Source organism: Ambystoma mexicanum, chromosome 11 (genome assembly GCF_040938575.1).
Source record: "Ambystoma mexicanum isolate Mex_15411 chromosome 11, UKY_AmexF1_1, whole genome shotgun sequence".
NCBI classification, from domain to species: Eukaryota; Metazoa; Chordata; class Amphibia; order Caudata; family Ambystomatidae; genus Ambystoma; species Ambystoma mexicanum.
In genome coordinates this window covers 1,051,531,258-1,051,554,345 of record NC_090934.1, presented here as the reverse complement: position 1 = coordinate 1,051,554,345, position 23,088 = coordinate 1,051,531,258, and the positions used below count along the sequence as shown (strand labels likewise).

The 23,088-nt window shown below is 42.6% G+C and overlaps 1 long non-coding RNA gene across 5 annotated transcripts; it reads right to left on the bottom strand.

Annotated features, from left to right (window-relative positions):
* Positions 1–878: 878 nt before the first annotated feature.
* On the bottom strand, positions 879–23,054 carry LOC138504082 (uncharacterized). 5 transcript variants are annotated; one of them, XR_011279768.1, is made up of 6 exons: positions 22,986–23,054; positions 20,087–20,185; positions 19,687–19,778; positions 13,325–13,497; positions 12,187–12,866; positions 879–1,301 (listed from the first exon to the last, which is right to left on the bottom strand). It is a non-coding gene; the product is annotated as an uncharacterized lncRNA (long non-coding RNA). The 5 variants fall into 5 exon arrangements; XR_011279767.1 differs by lacking the exon at positions 12,187–12,866; XR_011279771.1 differs by lacking the exon at positions 12,187–12,866 and having other exon boundaries at positions 19,687–19,775; positions 22,943–23,038.
* Between the last annotated feature and the right edge of the window lie 34 nt (positions 23,055–23,088).

Sequence of the window (23,088 nt, the reverse complement as noted above, 5' to 3'; positions counted from 1 at the left end):
TGACCTCGTCACAGTAGCAATCTGAGACTAGAACATGAAATATATATTCAAATTCAAATGACAAAATAACAAGATGGAAAATAGGCCCACAATCTCACCATTTGTCCCAATATACAACTTACCCAGGGAAATACACAATTGGCCTTCAAATGATGACCCCTGACCACCCACTGGGGCTCTTTGCTGATAAGGGAATAATAAAACTAATAATATAATAATGAACCACTATTGAATATGATCAGAGAAATTAGCCCTTTAAAGTCTTTCTTCCTTGTCTGAGGTCAGGTGATGCAACCCCCAACACTGCAACTGATTAAATAACCCTGCTATGAGAACAGAGCAGTCTCCAGCCTGCTGAGGAGAATATATGCGCAAAAGGGTGGAGGCACTTTGTGTATTGACAGAGATCAGCAGGAGGGTCCAGGTGATCATGTCCGCCTATTTGGCATAGAGAAGAGGGGTAACATAGGATTTGCTGGATGTCAGACACAGAGCCTATTAGCAGTTCAAGGGGTGAGAAGAACAACCCTGCTGGGAGAAAAAAGTCAAGGTGAAAGCTGAAGTTAGTGGGTGTGAAAGAGGAGACCAACATATGAACTGTGATAGACAAGTATTGCACAGCATCCTGGCTTTCCCTGAGAAGCAAGGAGAGAGAGAGAGAGAGAGAGAGGGCGAGAGAGAGAGAGAGACAGAGGCATGTAAGAGGGCATGCCAGAAATCCTACAACTGGATCAAACACAGAAATCCCAAAGGTGTCCTCCCACCTCGAGGTGGAGGGAAGCACATGTGGAAGCAGACATAGTTCAAGCATGAAAGCAGAAAACTGGAGTCAGAGGTAAGAGACCAAGTATGTCAGGTCAGAATCAGGACTCGAGCACTGAGGCTTTGAGCGTTTTATTTCTTTTCTCTAAACATTACATATAGACATCTGCCGATTTACTGCTGTCTCTTTCAATTGTCCAGGTGAAGTAACAGAGGTGGGTTCTGAGGTAAATGTAGGAGGAATGAAGAACATTATCCATCCCTGCCAAAATACTTTTTTTCCTGCTTTTGTGAACAGCCATTAATATGTTTGGGAATAGTCGGTTTCCACCCATTGGCTCTTACAATATAATTCTCTTGTTTGCATCTTCTTCTTGTAGTTCACGCAAGGCTCTTTTTCCAGCGATTTCCAGATTCCACCAGTAGCTGCTTTTTCTCTTCTGCCTTTCTTATCAAGGCCTCAATTAGTCCCTCTGCAATACAATAGGTTTTCATTGTTTCTTCAAATGTTTTCTGCGTCTTAATACGCTGTTTCTTGGCTGTGGGTAAGAAAAAAGGCAAGGTGAAACTTCAAAACGTGACGATCAGCACAACGAACATTTTGCTTGAGCTGTACGCTGGGGTAAGTGACTCCCCTTAAGCGCGATCCTATCCGTCCCCGTGGATGTTTGCTTATTCTTGCGCTCATTGGCACGTTCCCTCCTTCCCCATGCAGCTAACCACAATCTTGAAATTCACACTTTGAAACAAAATGTCTATTAACTTGACCTGAAAAAATATGGGAGTATGTAGCAGGCTAGTTGAGAATCCCATGCAATCCCATTTCGATTTAGGCAGGAGACTACCAATTTGTATGCCAAAACTGTTGCTATTTTTAACTGTCTCCCACCTAAAATATGCCAAAACCCAATGCAGTTCAATGGGGAAATTGTATTCTCCCACTTCCCGTTATCTAATCTCCCTCCCAGGGGATTTTTTATTTATTTTATTGAGCATTTGTTAGGCGCCTGTACAACAGAATTGTGTTTCATAGCACCACAAGACTAAATGGAAATGGAACAGGGGAAATAACACTGACAAAACAGTAAATATACAGTCATGGTCCTACTAGGCCTTGTGACATTCGGATGTACAAGTGCAGTGAGAAGTGCAGGAGAAAGGGATGGAAAGGGGAGGGGCAGAGGAGTGGACAAGTGCTGGTGCAGGGCACAGGAGGGAAGTGCCAATGGGAGCCAAGGAGGAGACCTTCGGCTAAGTGCTAGTGCAAGCGACTCCCAAGCGTGGGATGCAGAGCGCCCAAGCAGGCCCAGAGGGGCAGTGCAGTGGGGTGTGGGGGTGAGAGGAGAGGTTCTGGTATTGACCAGGAAGCAGGGCCTGGAATCGGGGAAGGGAAAGAGGTATTGAAAATCAGAGATTTTTGCAGTTTTCGGAACTTAAGGAGGTCCAGCTCAAGTATGAGGGGCAGGGAGGCTGTTCCAAAGGGAGGCACCAGTGGAGTAGAGTACTGCCCCCCACACTCTGCTTGGAGAAACATTGACAGTCAAAGAGTTGGAGTTAGAGGAGCGTAGGGCTCTAGCAGGGGAGTACTTATGGAAGGAAAGTTGGAGATAGCGTGGTCCCAGAAGGCCTTGTGGATGATGCAGAGGGTCTTAAATTTGATCCTTGCAGCCACCGGGAGCCAGTGAAGAGATTTTAGGGCTGGAGAGATAAGGTCCCTGGGCTTGAGGCCAAGATTAAGACTTGTAACCCTATTCTGAATTAGCTGGAGGGGGCGTAGGGAGGAAAGAGGGAGATTGAGAAAGAGGCTGTTGTAGCAGTCGAGCCTGGAGAGGACCACAGCTTTGGAGACATCGAGCTTCTGGGGTAAGGTGAGGAAAGGAAGAATGCCTCTCAGGAGGTGGAACTGGGACTTCTTGGTAAGGTCCATGATGTGAGGGGTGAAGGAGAGAATGGAATCGAAGATGACCCAAAGGTTTTGGCCTCACAGGATGGTGGGGGTAGATGGCCCAGAGAGGGTGGCCAGAGGGTAGGAGGAAAAAGCTGTTGGCATGCATAGAATGCTGGCTTCACCACTTTAGGATGCTGGGCAAATCAGTTTACACTTCGGTGCCTTATCTGCACAAGATAAATGCTAACATCTGCCGCTCAGCATGGGCAGTATCAACTTCTCCCAACAATGTGCTGCAATTGACAAATGCCCTAATACCGCCAAATGCATTCATGCCAACACTCCCGATTTATCGAGAGATGCCCAATTTTTCCATTAAAAAATTTCTATTTTTCACTTTCTCCAGGCTAAAATACCTATGCGTTCCAATGGAGAAATTCATTTTGTCTGCTTTCTCTGACGAAATCTCGATCCCAGGTACTACAGAATGCTGGCATGTATGCAAATGCCCCAATACGCACAGGACTCTGAGTCCCAAATTCACTGGAAACTGTCTGCATAACCATTATTATAAAATTCTCTCTTATTCAATCTCTGAGGAGTGTCCATGTTAATCTGCCTCCAGAGCCACTCAGCTACCTCGCATTCTCACTTGCGCTATGATTACAAGCTGCTGAAGGAGTGAAGCTTAGTGAGCATCACCGTCTAGCGTAGACCACAAATGTCTATGGCTTGAACGGAACGTGGATCTCACGTGATGAGGAGGCGGAGCATTGACAGGTCAGTTTCTCGGAATGGGAAGTATACGGTACAATTCGGGGTAGGTAGGGGTGGCTCTTGCGTTGCTCATTAAATCTGCAAATTGCTTTTACGGCCCGTTGGAGCAACTGAAACAAAAGTTCAGGTGCGTTACTTTTACCAGAATTGACACGGGTCCAAGCGTTTGTGTTGTTTACATCGGATTTCAATGGAGCACAAGAGTCTGTTTGGGGGCCAGGTTTACAGTTGCTCGGAATTGACGTGTACGTTCTGCCGAAGACCTTACTGATGTTTCTTATTTAAAAAGCATTGTAGTCCTTCGGTTGAAGTGATCAAATCATACAAGTCCCATAATGCAGTATGTTTCATGTAAACCAAGTGCTGGGCATTTATGTCACAGGTGATATTGAGTCAATCTTTTGCAACCCGAAACACTACCCGACAATGTCGCTGTTTTCGGTAAATAACGCAAAGAGGTGAACAGTCTCTTTGAGAAGTAGAAGGCTTGTTTTACCTCCACGTTTCATTTGAGTTTTATATATATATATATATATTTTTTTTTTATTGTTATAGCTGAACTGAATCAACTTTACAATAGCTCATTAATATTTCATCTTCATTCATATGTATAAAATTGTAGCATTATATATAAAAGGTACACATAAAAAAAGTGCACACAAGGGATACATATAAAATACACACATAAAATGCACATAAAAAAAGTACACATATACATACGTATCTATACATATATATATATATATATATATATACACACATATGTATCCCCCAATAAGCTAAACATAAAAGGAGAAAAAGACAAACCCACTGGGCTTAACAGCAAAAATAAACAAAAATAAACAAAAATCAACAAAATAGCAAAATAAACAAAGCAACAAATTAAACAGCACGGATTTCAATCATTAGAATAAAACAGAGCATCAGTGTCTTCTATCACTTAAACAACCAACATCAACTCTACTAGCTCCTTCTAACCATCGATGCACGTCTTAAAGGTTTGCTCTTCAATATCCATGTAGTATCATTCCTAATGTTCTGCTCAGGGAATTTTAATTTACTCATAACACAAGTATGTATATATGTACTTAGCATTCCAGCTATATATAAAAACTGACTAAGCATTCATCAGTGTTACTAAGTGCACTCTTTTATCTCAGTATTTATACATATTTGCTTATCCATGTTTTACACATATTTGCTTATCCATGTTTTACTATATGAACCGAAACTCATCTAATGTTACTCTTCTCTCAATATCCCTCACTGATGGTTACCATAATGGTTATGTCTTGAGTTCTGTCAGTTCTTGATCAATATCCAATCTCAAATCCTTCACAAGAGCAATGGTAGCGAGCCTTAGAGAGGTGGTATGCCCGCAGTAAATCAACCACCAAAGAGATTCTGTTCTAATTTGGGTGTTTTCATATAGCAGTGGTTTAAAGTAGAGCTCCTGTTTCTGTTTAAGGATTTGACATTCTGTGAGGAGATGCCGTAAAGTTTCAGGTTGATCATTTATCTTACAGAAACGGCATAGATTATCTTCCTTCATTATCATTTTCCTTTTTGCTTTCAGATCCCTCGTTCCACATAGATTAAAGCGTATTCTTAAAAATTGTCTTCTATGATCAGTTGAAGGTGATCTAAATAAATATGGTTCCACAATACTATGCCTTTTAAGCAAGTACGCATTTTTGTGGAAATCGTGATACTTCAGGCAAATCTCCCTCGTGCGTAACCAATCATACTGAAATATCTTAGTTTTGGCCCTGTCTGGATTTGTAAGGAGGTCATCAAGGGAAAGATCCGCTTCGGCCAAAGCTTCAATTATAGTGTGCCGCCATTTCACCATATATTGATCATTAGTCGTGAACACGTAATCAGCAAGGGTATTAATCAATTTATGCCTACCGGACACCAAAATACATTTTCTGTACAGTGATATCATTTGCCAGATGTAACGTGCATGCAATGATATTAACCCCAATTCATACCTGACCCAAGACATAGGTACACATTTTGGTAGACCCAGGATGCGTTTCCAAAATTTACTCTCGAAGCGTAACCATGTATTTCTCATTATACACGGTTTTGTTTCCACTCCGTAGAGTAATACCGGAACCACTTTCTGTTTGAAGTATGTTATGGCAGGTGTAATAGTGAATTTACCATATTTGGCTTGAATAATTAAGGCTTGTGAGATCATCATGTTTAACTTCTGATTGAGACTTAGTAAATATGCTTTATTACTTGCTCCATCAATAATAACTCCTAAATAAGTATATTGTGGAACTATCTCTAGTGTATGGTCTTGTAAACACCACCTTAATGCTTTTTGTTTCTTGTTTAGGGTACCACTTGAATTCGGGTTACAGACATTATCTTTGTTTTGTTCATGTTCACAGTTAACTTATTCTCAGTGACATATCTGCCAAGTGCATCGAGCAGGTTTTGGAGGCCACGGGAGGTTTTCGAAATCAAAACCAAATCATCAGCATATAGCAGAGCTGCAAGTGCTTTGCCTGCTAATTTCGGCGCATCAGAAATAACCTCTTTGAAAGCTTTGCATTTATCAGCGATGAAAAAATTAAACAAAGTGGCCGCAAGTATGCAGCCTTGTCTGAGACCTCTATAAGTTGGAATATCAATGGATAGTAGGCCTTGTAGATTTAGCCTCACTCGTATACTGGTCTCTGAGTGTAACATACTTATCAAACTAATTAAGTATGTAGGGCACTTTTCTCGGGCTAATTTGTCAAATAATATTGATCTAACCACCGAGTCAAACGCCGCTCTGAAGTCGACGAACACAAAAAATAATGGTTGTTTCAGGAGGTTATGATGCTGTATTAAAGCTGTTATTGTTAACAGATTTATAGAAGTTCCCATGCCACATATAAACCCTGTTTGATGCGGATCTTGCTTGTCACAAGTCCTTATCCAATTGTTAAAGTCCCGTAAAATAAACCTGCAAAAGATTTTCCCAGGTATATCCAATAGTGCGATCGGTCTATAATTCGCCAGTTTAGACCGTCACCTTTTTTAAAGATGGGCACTACCACAGAGGATTTCCAAGACTTTGGGATACTGTTAGATTGTAGGGCATAAGTAAAGATGTTGTACAGGATCAGAGCCCATTGTTCCGGATACTGCTTCATCATATAGTTGGTTAACCCATCAGGTCTTGGGGCCCTTGAGTTGGACGCTATAAGGATAAATCCTAGTATATCTTCTCTAGATATTTGTAATAATTCCATGCTATTACATGGTATCACAGAGCTGTTTTGTCTGACTTCAGGGTCAGCATATAATTCCGTGTAGTAGTCGATCCATAGTGTTTCGGTTACACCGTTTATCTGAACCGGGCCCTGTTCCAAATGGTTAGCAGCATTAAGCAAGGACCAAATTTGGGCTGCATTTTTTGACATAATCACCTTGAGCATTTCTTCACCATCAGACTGGTATAGAATACATCGACGAGTACGAATCCAAGGCGTATATGCACGTTGAAGAGAACGAATGACCTCAAACCTGATGTTCACCGGCAGTGATAATGCCATTCTCTTTTCTCGTCTCAGTAAGGTTTTACGTTTTCGAACCTGATCGTCAGCACTGTGTCTAGGTGCAAAGTACACATGAGTTCGTGTTGAAGAGTGCAGTTTGAACATTTGGAGTGTGACGTTGTACGATTCTTCTACCCCGCCGTTCCCCATCTGTTCACCCAGCAACGCCTCATTCAACTCATTCAGGGTAGATTCGTTCCACCTAAACCTTATTCTTGAGTTATTTGTTATCAAATTGGTGGCGTACCGCTCTTTTTCTAGATTGTATGGTTCTTTGTAGCAGTTCCATTTCAAGGTTAACATATGATGATCGCTCACAGTCTGTGTTATCACTTTAAATGAAGCAATGTTTTGGAACATTGCTTTATCCGTATAAATATAATCAATTGTGGAGCTACTGAGTCCTCTACGCCACGTCTCACTAGCGGGTGTGTCACCAGGTATCGCACCGTTAAGCATCAGCATATTACGATCACACATCAGATCCGCCCATATTTCATTTATGCGGCGCTTTTGTGATTTTTTATCTATCAGACATTGCATATTCAGATCTCCCACAAGAATGACATTCGTTATTTCGGAGGTCATAAGAATCAAGTTGAAAAAATTCTCCAGTTCTTTGATGAAGATTTTATCTGAAATACCCATCGGGTTACGATAGATATTAATTAGAGCCAAACATCCTCCAGGGTAGAGGATTTTAACTAATTGCATGAATATATTCGGGGTTGCCCAAGGCCTAATCGACAAGCCCCTCCCCATTTTGATAGCAATTAGTAACCCAGAGGATGGACTTCCTTTCTTATTTGATCTGGCTGCCAGAAATGCTATTTCATGATTGTTCCATACCGGGCAATCCACCAGCCACGTCTCTTGTAGGGCCACTACATCATAGTTATTAAGATCATTGCTATCTTTGGCAGAGAGATGGCCATGACCACAGGTATTCCAACTCACCAGGGTCAGTATGTCATCTCGCCACTCCTTGTATTATGATCTTTTATTACTCGGTCTGTATTCATTTTTCCTCAGATCTCCTACCATCTCATTTTGATCTGGTAAGTTTTGATTGCGGTATATATTTAGGGATCTAACAGCCATGTTATCATTTGGGTCCTGTAGTTGTTCGTAGTTCATATTAGTTGATGAGATTGTAGGGTCAACTGCTAGCAAAAAACCCATTGTGAACAATTCCATCCTAGCTTGCCATATAATATTTCTGACAAGGTTGGATGAAATCCACAATCGGACGACGTCAAGCCTCTCCTCATTTAAGAATTCAACTTGTTGAATATCAGTTGAAGAGATATCTCTTAACTCTTCAATGTCTTCAAATATCATCAACACACTTGTTCTGTTTAAGTCATAGGGTATATGGGGAGCAGGGCGGCATTTCAGAATAAATCTGTGATAAAGTTTCGGGTCTAAGGCATGTTTTAATCTCTTTCCTGTTCCCCCACTCAGCCGTTCCATTTCAAATCGTTGATTTGGTTCCGAATTTCTCTCAATATTTTGTATTGTATCAGGTGAATACACTGTAGTTTTACTGTTAAATGACACTTTGCGTCTCTCCACTGCAGTCGCAGGGGTCTGATCTTGTTTCCATCTTAGATACTCATCAACCGAGTTCTGTATGGTCTCTCTAATGTCTTTTAGTATGTCCGGTGAAGGTTCTCTCCCTAAAGGAGGGTTCGCGCTTGTAGGATTTGTTATAACATCATTCTTTGGGTGGCCTATCACTATGGTACTAGCCAGTGGTATACAAGGCGTTTCATGGGTTGTGATGTTAACAGCAGCTTGTTGCAGCCGCAATTGATCCTCAGAACCCTTTTTTGTAAGCAGAGCCACTAGATCATCTAGTGGAACATAGTCATTATGGGGTACAGCATTCACAGATTGGCTAGCTACCGGTTCTCTAGCCTGTCTTAAGTTAGTATAATTCACTTTTAGTCCTCCTCCCCCCGCCTCTTTACTTTTGGAAGTAATTTGTAATCGTTTTAGGAATTGATTAGTAGCGGCCTTTGATGGTCGCAAGGCCTGCTTCTGGTTTTTAGTTTTCTTTTTTAGTTATTGTGTTAGCTTTGGATCTTACATTGGTTCTTGAGTCAAACATATTATACACACCAAAGTCATTCCCTCGGTTATCTACAACAGTTTTATCTGCGTTCGCGTTGACAGAGGGACAACTTCCCACTGTCACTATCCCGCTACTAGAAGGGCTACAGTGCACTTCATCGTCACTGGATGTGACAGGGCATATAATAGACTCAAAAACAGGTAAAGACGGTACCACATTCTCAACCTCGTTCTTCCCCTTTACATCGGATGACATTTGCACAGAGTCTCTATTTTTAATATCTTTCATTGACTTTGGTGGCTTATTATCATCCATGCCAATGTACCGAAACATTTTGTCTAAGTTCTGGGTGATCAGTTCAATCTGCACAGCTTGTCGGCTTATCTTGGCATCTAAGGTCTCAAACAATTTAAAAAGGGACATAATCGAGATATTTATGGCATTCAGCGTTATTTCCACCAGTGAGCCATGTACAGTTTGACCACCATTACCATCTGTGATTCCCACACTCAGAGCAGTCTTTTTATGTGGTGCACGTGGTGTAGGATAGACAAAAGAAGATGTCAAGTCTCTAGGGCATTGTGTGTGGTGATCAAAAAGGCTTGGAGATCCATATAAACTGCCATCATTACCCTTCGTTCTATCATTGAGAATTGGGGATTCCAACAAGGCAGGGTCATCTACCACAATCTCATTAATAGAATCATCCAGATTAGATTTGTTTATAGCAGTTATATTTTCTATCTCCTCCTGCATATCTTTATTCTCACCCTCATTAGTGACTTCCTCATTAATATAATTTAGTTTGTTTTTACATGCAACTACAGAATTTTGTGTAGTTAAATCGATTAAAGGGCACTCCTCAGTTCTCTCGAGGTCGCGTTGAGTTGAGCATATCTCATTTACAATAATAGTGTCCGAAATCGACACATTTGAATTCGCAGAACCCACATGCAGTGCAATTTTCCCTCCTCCCATATTTACCGAACTCGAAGGTTGTTTTTCAACACACGTGAGAAAGGTTAAATCTGAGTCACCCCTTAGCGTGCAAAATCCTCGTATGTCACTAGTAGAGTTCTTTCTCACGGGAGTCACAATAGTTGCACCTCCTAATTTTTTTTAAGAATAGTACCGGGGGAGGCTTTAGGGGTTGCAGGCTTAAGATTCACAGAGGCTCTTGTAATTACAATATTTGCTGGCATCCCAGACGTCAGCGTGTATGTAATACCTTTCATTCGGCACGTTTAGCAACCAAATGGTTAAAAATGCAACAAATTGGATATAAGTGAAAAAGTCTTACTCCACAGTCCACAATCCGCTATAACCGCTCTAACAGCAGTAACAGCAACCTTTCCAAAGAAAACTTGCAAAGCGCGCGCGCAAAGCGCGTGCGTTTCATGTAAATAGTTTCCTGTAAGCTGGGGGCGGGATTTCACCGCAGCACGTCCTATGGGTGGGGAGAAGACAAGCTACCGTGAGTGCGCTGATAGAGTTCGCCTAAGCAGTTGCTTAAGCAGTTGCTTAGACAGTTGTCTTAAGCAACCTTAGCTAGTAACAGTCACAGGAGTTCACGAGGGTTCTCACTCACACTTCGTTACTTCGTCGTCGGGTGCAATAAATCCAATCGCGAGGCGAAGCGTCTCTCAGCAGTAACAGCAACCTTTCCAAAGCAAACTTGCAAAGCGCGCGCGCAAAGCGCGTGCGTTTCATGTAAATAGTTTCCTGTCAGCTAGGGGCGGGATTTCACCGCAGCACGTCACTTCGTTACTTCGTCATCGGGTGCAATAAATCCAATCGCGAGGCGAAGCGTCTCACAGCGTCTCTCAGCAGTAACAGCAACCTTTCCAAAGCAAACTTGCAAAGCGCGTTTTATATTTTGACTATTCAAATCCTTGGTTCCAGTTCAATTCAAATAAAAATATAAATCGGATCTGCATTGAAATATAAATCTATCCTCCTTACCAAAGCTTTGGCAAGTAACCATTCTGTATGCACAGACAACTGTTCAACAAACCTTTCATGTACATAGTTTGTTCCTGTACATAAATGCTGACTCGGTAGGCGTGAGGAGTCCTCCTTCCTGATTTGTGCTGTTCTCTGTATTCCTCTCTTCTGGTTCCTTTTATGTCCAGAGCACAAACATGTCTATGCCCAAGCCAAAAAGGAAGATGTTCCTGGAATCATTCATGAGTCATCTGGTGACTCCATCCTAGGGTCATCCATGGCTAGTTCAGGGAGATCACCCGAAACCATCCTGAAGTATGTCTATAGGCCGAAATATTTAAATGAGATGACACACAAGCTATCACAGAAACTACTCCAGGATGAGTTCTGATTACTTCCAATAATGATCTTGTATTACTCCAAGATGACTCCATAACAACTTCAGGATGGGTGGGGAAGATTACTCCAGGATGCCCCCATGATTTCAGGGTTGGTGGGGGGGGGGGGGATTACTCTAGGGGGCCCACAAGACAACTTCAGGATGGGTTTGGAATTGTGAACAATTATTGCAGACAACTTCAGGAGGCGTTATTTCATATTGCTTCCAAGCAATTTAGGAAAGAGTTTTGATTCCTTGTGTGTAAGACAGGTGGTATTACTATAGGGTTAGACCTATAGATAGTGCACGGGAATACCTCATGGGAATTTGCAGCCGTCACTTTCCACTTTTGCCTTCTTTGCTAGAGCACTCAAATGTCACTAACTAAGTTTGCGGATTTAGTATACAAAACTACAAATCTACCTCCACAATGTCACGAACCAACCTGTACACTCCCTCATTTCAGTTCTCACCTCTGGCTACCATGGCTTCACACCCAATAAACTCCCAGAGTTACAAATCACTGCACTAAAATACACACTTTCAGTGACCTAAGCGGAATCCGTTAAGGGTCTACCTGCATGACAGACTGCCGATCATTTCACCCAATATCACTATGAGCAGCTAGGAATTAGTTAGACCATTCACCACACCCAAGAAAACACCAGCTGACCCCCAATATTTACCATTTACAAGTTGGTAACTACCTACAAATTCACCAGATCAACTATATAGTTTTACACACAAAAGCACTTAAATCTTCAGTTTCACACAGCAGCGTATGAGCTACAATTACATTGTTCATTAGTAGCAGGGCCTGACATAGAAACCAAATTCGTTTGTGGGGATGTTCCAATTCCATTGTATTTAAAGACCGTAATCTGAATGATCGAGCAGGTGCGTGAGAAGGTGAAGGTGTCACTTCACTGTCCAAACAGGCATGACAGTCATAATGTAACCAAAAAACAATGTTGAGAAGACGTGGTGATAGAGTTGAGCTTGTCAAATTAGATCTGTCCGACAAAACATTTGTAGCAGACAATTGACCGTTACTTTATAGTCCAATATTTTGTAGTTGTTGTGCAGCTACATCTTTGGGAACTGCAACAATTTACTGCTGTGTCTTTCAATTGTCCATGTGAAGTAACAGAGGTGGGTTCTGAGGCAGGAATGTAGGAGGAATAAAGAACATTAGCCATCCCTGCCAAAAGACCTAGGTCTTCCTGCTTTTGTAAACAGCCACGTTAGGGAATAGTCGGTTTTCACCCATCAGCTTTTACAATCTAATTCTCTTGTTTGCATCTTCTTCTTGTAGTTCACGCAACACTCTTTTTTTTCAACACTTCCCAGATTCCACCAGTAGCTGCCTTTTCTCCTCTGCCTTTCTTTTTAAAGCTTTAATTAGTCCCTCTGCATCACAATAGGTTTTCATTGTTTGTTCAAATGTTTTCTGTGTCTTAATACACTGTTTCTTGGCTGTGGGTAAGCAAAAAGGCAAGGTGAAACTTCAAAATGTGACTATCAGTGCAACAAACTTTTTGCTTGAGCTGTACACTGGGGTAAGTGACTCCCCTTAAGCGCGATCCTATCCGTCCCCTTAGATTTTTGCTTATTCTTGCGCTCCTCGTCACGTTCCATCCCTCCCCATGCAGCTACCCACAACTCAGTCTAGCTGCACATATGCTCTGAACTGGACTACGGTCCCCAAGGGCGTTAAACCCATAGCGCTTTGCCAATAACATAAGAGAAATCATGCAGACCATCTATACTTTTAGAGTTAGTCTAGAGGCAAGAGATCCTGTTAAAGAGAGGTGGGCATTGTGCAGCACTCATCTGTATGTGTGAAAAAAGGGAAATGCCACTGTGCAGGGACATCACACATGTACCCTCCTCCCCAAACATCAAATTCATGAACAAAAAAATACATTGCTTACCTGCCGACTAGAAAAGCACTACTGCCTTGAAATCCTTTTCTTCACATATCTCTTCTACTTTCATCAATACCATCTATCAGCCATTTACAATTAACTTCACCAGGAATTGCCAAAGGCTCAAATTCAGAATCAAAGAAAAGCACATTACCGAGTGCCATGATTTGAGTTATTGCCTAAAAGAAGAAAAAAAAAGTAAATTTAGTATGCTCCGAGTATTTGTGAACTGTGTCTGAACACAAAACCATTAATTTATAGTGGGCTTGTTGCGAATGTTCATGCCCGATGTGTCCCAATTTGCGAGTGAAGCGCCTCTTGGTGCTTGGTAACTTCCTCCAAGACTTTCATCCATTGTGGCTTCAACTAGTTGCATCTGCTCGCTAATAAAATGAGATGGGTGTTCTGGAGGAACAATACGTTCTTAACTGGCAGAGCTCTTGTACCTAAAATGTTGCAGAGTCATTTTGTGTGCGTCGTTTAAAAGACAAGTACCGGTTTTGGTTTCTTAAATGTAAATATCAACCATAGAGAGACCCATCTTGCAGACAGCAACACGTACAGGAAATGATAGGGACTGGAAATAGGAGGGCATGCAGGGACAGGGCCCATGACCAAAGTGATCTTTACTGGGGGGAACAAAAAGTAAATATTACACCTTAGCAGGCAGGTCTTTGCTAATATGAGCCAGGGACTATCCTCCAGAAGAGTCAGAAGTTAATGCCCGCTCCCATAAGCATTGCTACTGTGCCATAAATTATACACTACGGTTGAACTGGTGCATCGCTCATGAGCAGTCGAAAAATCCTGCAAAAAAGTCAAAGCCATGGGTACATTTTGCAGATGCATGGTTTCCCACACTTGCGCCACAGCCCGATACATGTAGACAGCTTATTACTTAGAGGGTCGGGTGTACCTGTCAAAGGAAGGCATGGACCTATTCATATGGAACGTTGGGGCATTAGAGCTGCAACAGCGTTAAAGCCAGAGAGGGGCAGCCAGTAGGAGCATTTATCCCCTACCTGGCGACGGTTTGAAAGCGATCAGAATGATCAGTAGAACAGTTATTGTGTGGCACTAGAAAGGGGAAGGAATTGCCCCACCCACGAAAAGAGGGCCTCTGTATGCTGAACAGCTAGGCTGCCTTAAGGCAGTGGCCTTCAAACTGGGGGGCCCGAAGGATGCCCGGCAGGTGGGGGCTTGAAGGATTATGGTGACTGTTTTCAATAGAAAATATAAGCATTGGGTGGGGGTTGCTCAGCACAAAAAGGATTAAAGACCACTGCCTTAAGGGAATAAAGTGAACTCCCACTTTCAAATAGCAAAGTAATTAACAGCACTCCTTCCACGTCCAGGTCAGAAAACTCTCAATACCGCGCCAGTCCTCCGATACACAAGGCTGCTGAGAAATCCAGAAAAGCAAGAAAATAGCTCCAAGCTCCACAACATTTAACGAGAATGAACTGGTCCCATCATTAGAGACAAAAAATAAAAATAAAAAAAAACAACCACTGCCATAAAAAGCATTCCCCCCAGATCATCATAAACAATGATCAAAAAAATTCTTTACAGGCAAATTGCCTTCAATTAACTGCTGAGGGGAATGGTTGGAAAAAACAAACCGCATTGAAGGGCAATAAAAACCCTCAGAAAAACTCAACGACCTATATAGAGAATGTGACGCAAGTATAACTATAAGATGCAGTAATCCCGAGTCCATGAAGCATAAATTAGTATATTTTAAATCATGTAGCGATTTACCCAAAGTGTTGAACATAAACTAAACGTAGATGGAGGAGAGCACGAGTCATGGAGGCAATTAGAACACTGTCCCCCACGCATAAAGGCCGGCACAACTAGCCCTACTGTGAACTGAAAGGCAATGGAAAACGGGGTAAACAAGCCCTCTATATGTTCTTTAAAATAAATGGCATAAAAGCAATACAACAGCTCTGCCTCACCGGTATAGCATCCGTAACTTCCATCAGTGAAAAAAAATATTCAAAAGCATTACAATACAAAATGAAAAGTCTTTGAATTACAGACAGTATGCTTTTTATGGGAGGCATCTTTACAGAACCTCTTTATAGGGCTGCTTCGACCTTGAACTTAACTTGAGAACAGAGTACCTGTCCTGTACACTTTTCACATTACGCAAATCTCAAACCAATGCACATGCACAAGCTTCCCCAGCTTTAACGAGGTGGAACGGGGTGGGAGGGGAATAGGGGAGGAGAGGAGTCAAGACTCCCCTTTAATGCAAATTCAGTTGCTGGATGCCACTTTTTTTTGTTGGCTGGTGTTCAATGGCTTAAGTGAAAGCAACGCTCCGGTCGTGGGCAAAGTTAAGAGAAATAAATAGATGGGGGGCATCTGTCCACAGTTGGTTAGAGAAGCCTGTTTCTCTCCCTTCATAATTTGTAAAGTAAAGCCCAAAGCGCCCTGTGCCACCAGAAGCAGGAAGGCAGGATCAAAAAGCGCATTCATCAGGGCATTTCAACCATCCCCAGCCTGAGACTACACCTGGCCGTGTGTGCAGCACACCCTGTAATACACAGCGTCTCATTAAGCCAAACACTTCCAAACTTGGCCAGCCTTCATGCCAGCCAAACAAAACTTTGCCACTTGGCACCCTGCTTCAGAATTAAGCAATATTAAAGATGCTGCAAAAGTTACACGCTTCCCACAAGGGACACATCAACAATCCCCACACAAGGGAAATCTATGCCAGTGGGCGTTTGTGCACCGGCATGCAGCTGTCTGGGCAACTTATTGAAAGTTACAAGCACTGTGCCCTTTATATACAACAGACACATTCTCACAGGGGCTACATCACTCTGCAATGTTCTTAAGCAGACAAACGAGTAAATCTTGAGTATCGCTGGGCCTGTGCAACTCTTTCCTTCACAGTAAAGCACTAGAAGATTTTGCTCGTACCCGCTGAAGGTGCGGTCATGTGTACAAGTTGTATATGCACTGTACCATACACATAGCAACGTCGTACACAAGGGCACCACACGCAGGTGTATAATGGACCATTTTTAAAAAGTAAAAGAGCAACCAGGGATTTTGCAAAGGTTTGTTGCTTCCGCCATTCAAGCCCACACGTGCACTGTCCCCTAGGGACCAGGGAGGGTCCAGTGCTCTTCCAAACTAGCAACCAAAATATAAGTTAACATATAGCGGTGCCAGCAAGATAGCAATTAGGTTTTTGCCTTTAAAAAATAAAAAACCTTGATAACAAGATAATCACTCTAGAGCAGTGGTCTTCAAACTTTTCTGACCCCGAGCCCCCCTAAAAAAATGTACCTGGCTTGGGCCGCCCTGTACACATAGATTCCAAAATGTATTGGTTGCGAACGGTTATCCCCCCGCTGGTGTAGAATGGTGCCCCAAATGGAGGAGTGGGTGCCAAATACCAAATTCTTTCAAAATCAGTGCTTGCAATAACTCAAATTAGTTTAGAGGGCACATATTTGTAAAAACAGCATTCAGAAGGTTTTGCTACAGAGGACTTGACTAAATGTAGTGTTCGATATTTATTTCCAACAGTAGTAACGTTTGACATGTAACAATTTGTTTAAGTACAACTTTGAGATTATTATCAATGCAGTCACTTGCAAGTTGGACACAGAACTAGTGTGAAGGGTGGCCCTGCCTTTCAGCAGCCAGCCTGTCACTATTGGGTTCAAATTTTGCAAAAGCCAAACACAGGCTTTCTTCCAGCTCTGACTGACATTTAGTCTTTAGGGCTGCAAGTGCTGAGAATCCAATCTGGCAAAGGTACGAGGTGCTAAAAGGCAACAGTACATTGACTGCACATTTGGATAATGTTGGAAACTCTGCATTTTGCCAAAATCCAGCTAAAGACAATATTTTGAATTGGCTCTCCAGTAGGTGGTCACTTTGAAGCTCCATTAGTTCCCCCTGCAGGTGTATTGAGGGGTGGGCCCCTACGTCTGCTAGGAAAGGCGGAACCACTCAGTCATTGATGTTACAATTGTCCTCTGGAAAGTACTTTGAGACTGGTTCTGAGATGGTTTCCAATTAGTTCAGCAACACATGAACGATCATACCCTGTCTCCTCAAGAGCATCTGCTAATAATGGAAACACATCGGCATGCAGATATCAACCCTCCTCCTCAGCAACTCCAGCTTGGCGTTCACATAGCCAATTATGTGGTCTTTGTGCCTTGCAGGGAGAGGTTTAGAAAATGTAGTTTTTCAAAGAGGTCGCCATAGTAAACTAACATTACAAGCCAGTGTGAATCACACAAGCTCTTCTTTTGTCTGGTCTAAACCCAGGAGAAAGTGTCTCACTTTGTTCCAGAGTTCCTAAACACGATTTAAAACCTTTCCCCTGGAGAGCCAACCTGACCTCCGTGTGAAACAACAAAGCATCAAGTACAGCTCCCATTTCTGCACATAATGTAGCAAACAGGCAGCTCTTGTGTGGTACATCTTAATAAAATGTAAAATCTTTACAACAGAAGTCGGCACCTCTAAGAGTCCATTCCCCATATTGTGCACAGGCAAAGCTTTCTGGTGCATCACGCAGGGTGTCCAAAATATATATGGAGCTACTGCCAACACTTTTGCTTTTAACCCAGCTCTAGCACCACACATTGAAGGAGCACCATCCATGCAAAAACCAACATACACCTCCTACTTTATGCAGTGGGAAGTTAGGAAGTAGTTAACAATGTCAAAGATGCAGTTGCTCAGCCTGAATTGGTTTACAAAATAAGAAAACCTAGAATATTTCTTTTCCATGGCAGTACCTCACATAAGCAATCAAATGTGATTCTTTTGAAATGTCAGTGGCCTCATCCAACTGTAGGGCAAACGGACTGTTTCAAGCGCGATATCAATTCTATACTGATATCAGAGGACAGGTCAGCGATGCAGCAGAAAATTGTGGTGTCAGACATAGGGATACTTTTGCATTTCTCTACTGGACCGTCACCAAGCATTACCTAGTTGACAGCAAGAATAGTTGGCAGAATTATTTTCTCAGCATCTGTAAAGGTTTTTTGTTTTTTGCCCAGATAATGTGGTATGAAGCTTTCAAAGCATTTGCAGGTACTGAGGCCACATTTTAAACATTGTCTTTTTGCTTTTGTATGCCTTGCAGCTGCCGTACAAAGAAATCCCTCGTCATTGTTGCTAAATCGCCAGGTTTTGTTTCCAAATGCTGCCTTGATTGTGTTGGCTTCAGGCTTGCTAATGTAGCACCACAAACCATACACTGCAGTTTAACTTCTCCAGCAACTGCGACCCATGTGAACGCAAAGTCCAAAAAAGTGACATCAGATTTCCGTGTTTTTGCATTTCTCTTTTCTGTTTCCACCTCTCCTTCTGCTTTTCGTTTGAGATGTCTACAATCTGTGGGCACTAGGAAACTATCTGGGTTTATGTGATATTTCTGCATTTTAAAGCCAGAACACAAAAAAAAGACTTTTTTCCCAGCCGTTTTTGTATTGGCCTTAAAATTCTGAAATATCCCATACTGCCTCCCCCCTTCCCTGCCCGTTCATTCACTTGTTAAGCAGGAGTGGGCAGTATCACAAGGAGTGGGCAGTATCATATAATGCCCCCCCATAATTTACCCATCCACCACCTCAATCCTGCATCAACACACACATCCTCCCCACATACACTCACACAGTCCAAAACACACCTCTGCCTCCTGTGACGACTCCACTGGGGATCACAGCACCTATCAGCCCCTTGCGTGCACAAGTATGATAGTTTGATTTAGAAAGACCGCTCTGTGCGGTCACGGAGCAGTCTTTCTAAATAAACCTTTTCCCCCCATTGGTACAGTGAAAAAGATCTTTTCACTTAGTACCAAAGATCCACCTAAAAAAGGAGCATGAATCTGTGAAACATTGCAAACCCCCACTTGAGTGTATGCCACGTTAGTTTTTAAAAACCTTTTCAAGTTTTCAAAAATTCAAAATGCCTCAAAAGAACTAAAATGTCAAACACCACACGCAAAGATTTAAAACAAACCATATGAAAAGGCTGGGGAAAAAATTATTTAAATAAAAGTCCCCAAAAGATTGAACCAATGGCAAAGACGACAAGCAACGACTCAAAAGGAACAACGTGAACAGCTTTGGGAAAAAACTTCCCCAAAAATGAGTCAAAAATACTGGTTGGATTAAAAAAAACACCACAAGTCTCAGAAGACTCCCTGTTCAAGTTGTGAAGTTCTAGCACACATATTTTTTTTGGAAGTGTGGACCTGGACTAGGTGACAGAATGGCAGCGAAAACCACAACTGGAAGCACATTGCACAGGGCTGATGTAAACTTTCAACACTTCTACTCAACCAATGGTACGTAGGGAAAAGAAATCCTTACCTGCCTGAGTGACTGGGTCAAGAGCTTCACTGGATTTTTTTTGCTGGGACACAGGTGGTGAGGTTGACACACTGATGCTTGGAGAAATGCTGCTGCAATGAAAACAAAGTTAGTCAAGGATACATGGGTCTACCTGAGACTTCAAATTTAAGATTAGATGAACATGGGTTAAAACCACCTCTTGGATGTTAGGCAGAAACCATGACGGAATACACAGTGCACTGCAAAAGCAACTCCCACAAGACGTGAACTTTCAGTACTACCCCAAACACGGACATTAGAAAGGAACAGCCTCAAAAACAGGTTTGAAATCCCTGTTTGCGACTCCTAACTATACCTTTAAAATTGTCCCACCAACAGCCACAGCAAAAACAGTCGTTTTAAAAAAAGGCATTCTTACCGTCGACAAGTCCTACTACAGATGTCAGGATTTTTTATGGTGCTACTGCTGCTGGGAACTTTGCTGTCCTAGATGGGATGATAGAGCCAATTTGTGTTCCTGCAATTGAAAAGGTGCAACAACAAAATATTATAGACGTACCAGATTGACCAAACCAATATGCCAGTCAGCGCACATCCTTCCCCCGCACACAAAAGGGACATTGGGTGCAGGGTCCAACCGGAAAAATCTCCAAAGTTCCTTATAGGTCAGTACACCACAGCTGGCAGACAGAACAGCGAGCAAGCAATCAGAGCACATACCTGAAAACGTGACGTACTCAGTTACAGAGACAAAAAATGACAGAGCCTCAGCTTGTTTTATTTGACCCTTTATATTCCCTGCCTAGAATAGTTGAGAAGTCCAGCATGCTGGCATTCCAATCATTCATCTACATATCTTATATAGAATCCGACACAGTAGTGCTTAACCCACCAAGCTAACTTTCAGACACATTGAGTAATACCCATTTAGCTTTTACTGCAGTTTGGTGAAAGCGCTAAAGTAGCAGCAGACTCTGCGACGGCTGCCATGCCAGACACGAGGGCCCCTGGCTTCTCTGCAACATATGGTGCCCCATGCAGGTGAAGGCCTGGCACCCACAACAGGCAGATATACATTAATACACTTTAAATCACTTTAATGGCAGTGGTGCATCCAAAGTACTGTTGGTAATGCAGTGATTTTCGTCCATTAAGGAATGCATAGAGTCGCTACATAGTAGATCGCTACAAGGGTAGCCCAGCAGGTTGACAGACCGTTGTTGAGACGTTATATATGCAAAATATAATATGTGCATTGATATATTGTTGTTTCTTTTAATGTGTTTAACATTGAATTTAACCAAAACAAAAGAATAAAACCAAAAAACATATGCAAAACTTGTTAATCAAATGACTTATTGCAATTACTTATAAAAAAGGAAGTGCTATAAAATGTGTTTGGCCAAGGGATGGGTTGGGCTATTTCTGCCTCTTTAGTGAAAACCAAAAGTTGGCAACCATGAACCCAGTTTAATTTCCTATTAACTGATGCCAGCACAACCGAAACATTATTTTTGTGATTAACCAGTTTGATAAACATAACATCTTTATAAATATAACCTGTGATAAAACACAAAGCAAGGGGCACCCAAATTACAGAATATTGGTGTGGTGCTATGACAAAAAAAAATTCTCATAGGAAAATAGTGAACATGAGTTTCAACAGCCTTTTTTGAGTTTGGAAATGACACTTTTCCTATGAACGTGTAAAATGCACATTTCAAAAAAATAATGTGTTCAGGATGTAGAATGCCTGCTTTCAACAGTGAACCCTTTTACCCCCATGCCAAAGTGATGCTCATGGCCCATCGATTCCTGTGGTGTTCCTTTCAGGCCAGAAGAAAACAAATGAGATAAGCAAACATAGGGAGGAAATGTGTGAGTGACGGCTGGGGAAAGGAGCACTGCAAAGATTAGATCACCGAGCCCCCAGCTTCCCTCTGCGAAGCTGGGGGCTTGTTAAAGCCTGGTCATGGCTGAGGCAGTCAGGGACCTGAGATCCAGCCAGACATCTGATGCCGGATCTCAGACCAGACCAGAGGGGTGATGAGGCAGAGTGGCAGCCAAAGCAGGGAGGGGGCAGTATAGTATGATATCCGGCTCCCCCACAGCAAATTGCTGGAGAGAGCGGGATATCATAGAACACCAGCAATGTATGCTTCCATTCCCGCTTCCCTGCTCTCCCCCGTGGCCTCCAAGGTGGGGGCATAGAGGGAGAGAGGTGTGGGGGACCAGCATTGCAGTGATCCGCCCCCCGCCCCCTCGCGATTCCCTTTGTGGGTCCACAGGGGGAGAGGGAAGCAGAGGGACTGGGAAAGGACTGACACGCTTGCTTCCTGGCACCTCCTCCAACTGTGGTGTGTGAGGGGGGGCTGAGGTGATAAGCGACACCCCCTACCAGGCAAGAAGTCGCTGGCGGCACCAGGAGAAAGGAACAACACAACCTGGAAGGGCAATCCAAATGCAGGAAAGCTCACACCCAGGCTTCGGTTATTTCCTGGCCACGCCCCCATCACATTGCACTAACTGAGCTTGTGCATGGTGGGAGGGGGGCAGTAGCTCGCCATGCACAGTTAAGTGAGCCAAAAAAAGTATTTTCTCTTCTCTCACCATCCTGGATCACGCGCCCCTCAGATTGAAGACCTCTGTCTACAGTATGGCTACTTTTAAGGCAAAATACTCAATTGTTGTTATCTTGCTGGCAAGACTACATAGGAGTTTGCATTTTCACTGTATACTAGCATAGTATGCATGAGCAAATCCCTCAAAACCACACTGTTCAACTAACCCTTTTGCTTCACATTTCTTTGCTTTCCTAGCGTGATCCCTGTACCCTATGTATATTACTGTCCACTTCACATGTACTTACGAAGTATGAATGTAGTCTTGTAACTAAGTTTGTTGCATTCTCTGTAACCACTAAGCTCCTTGGATTTCCTGTAACCAGCAAGGGTCTGTAACAGCGCCACGATGCCCCAGGGCTGCTGAACGCTTTATAAATGTTAATAAATAAATGCAGGCACCTAGGAACTCTGTCCTATACAGACAGTGGAAGAAGTTCAGGGAGGGGTTCAATAAAGAATTCTTGTGGTACAGATAGACTGGCCAGTTCAATGCACTGCTTGGCAGCACTGAGCCGTAAAGTTAGGCACGTTTCCCTGCAAAACTCAAATCAGAACCCCCCAATTCCAAATAGGAAAAACAGACCCAGTGGCACCCAAAAATAGCTGTCGCTTAGACACACTTTCGAGATGTATAAGCGCCATATACATACACAATACAATGCAATAAAATACAAGACAACTGTCTGCCCGTACACGGCACAGAATATTCCTTCCTCCGAGATTCTCTCCCTAAGCACGTAAACTTCTAATGTGAAAACGTCATGACGACTTAACTGAAAAACGACTTGACGCCTTA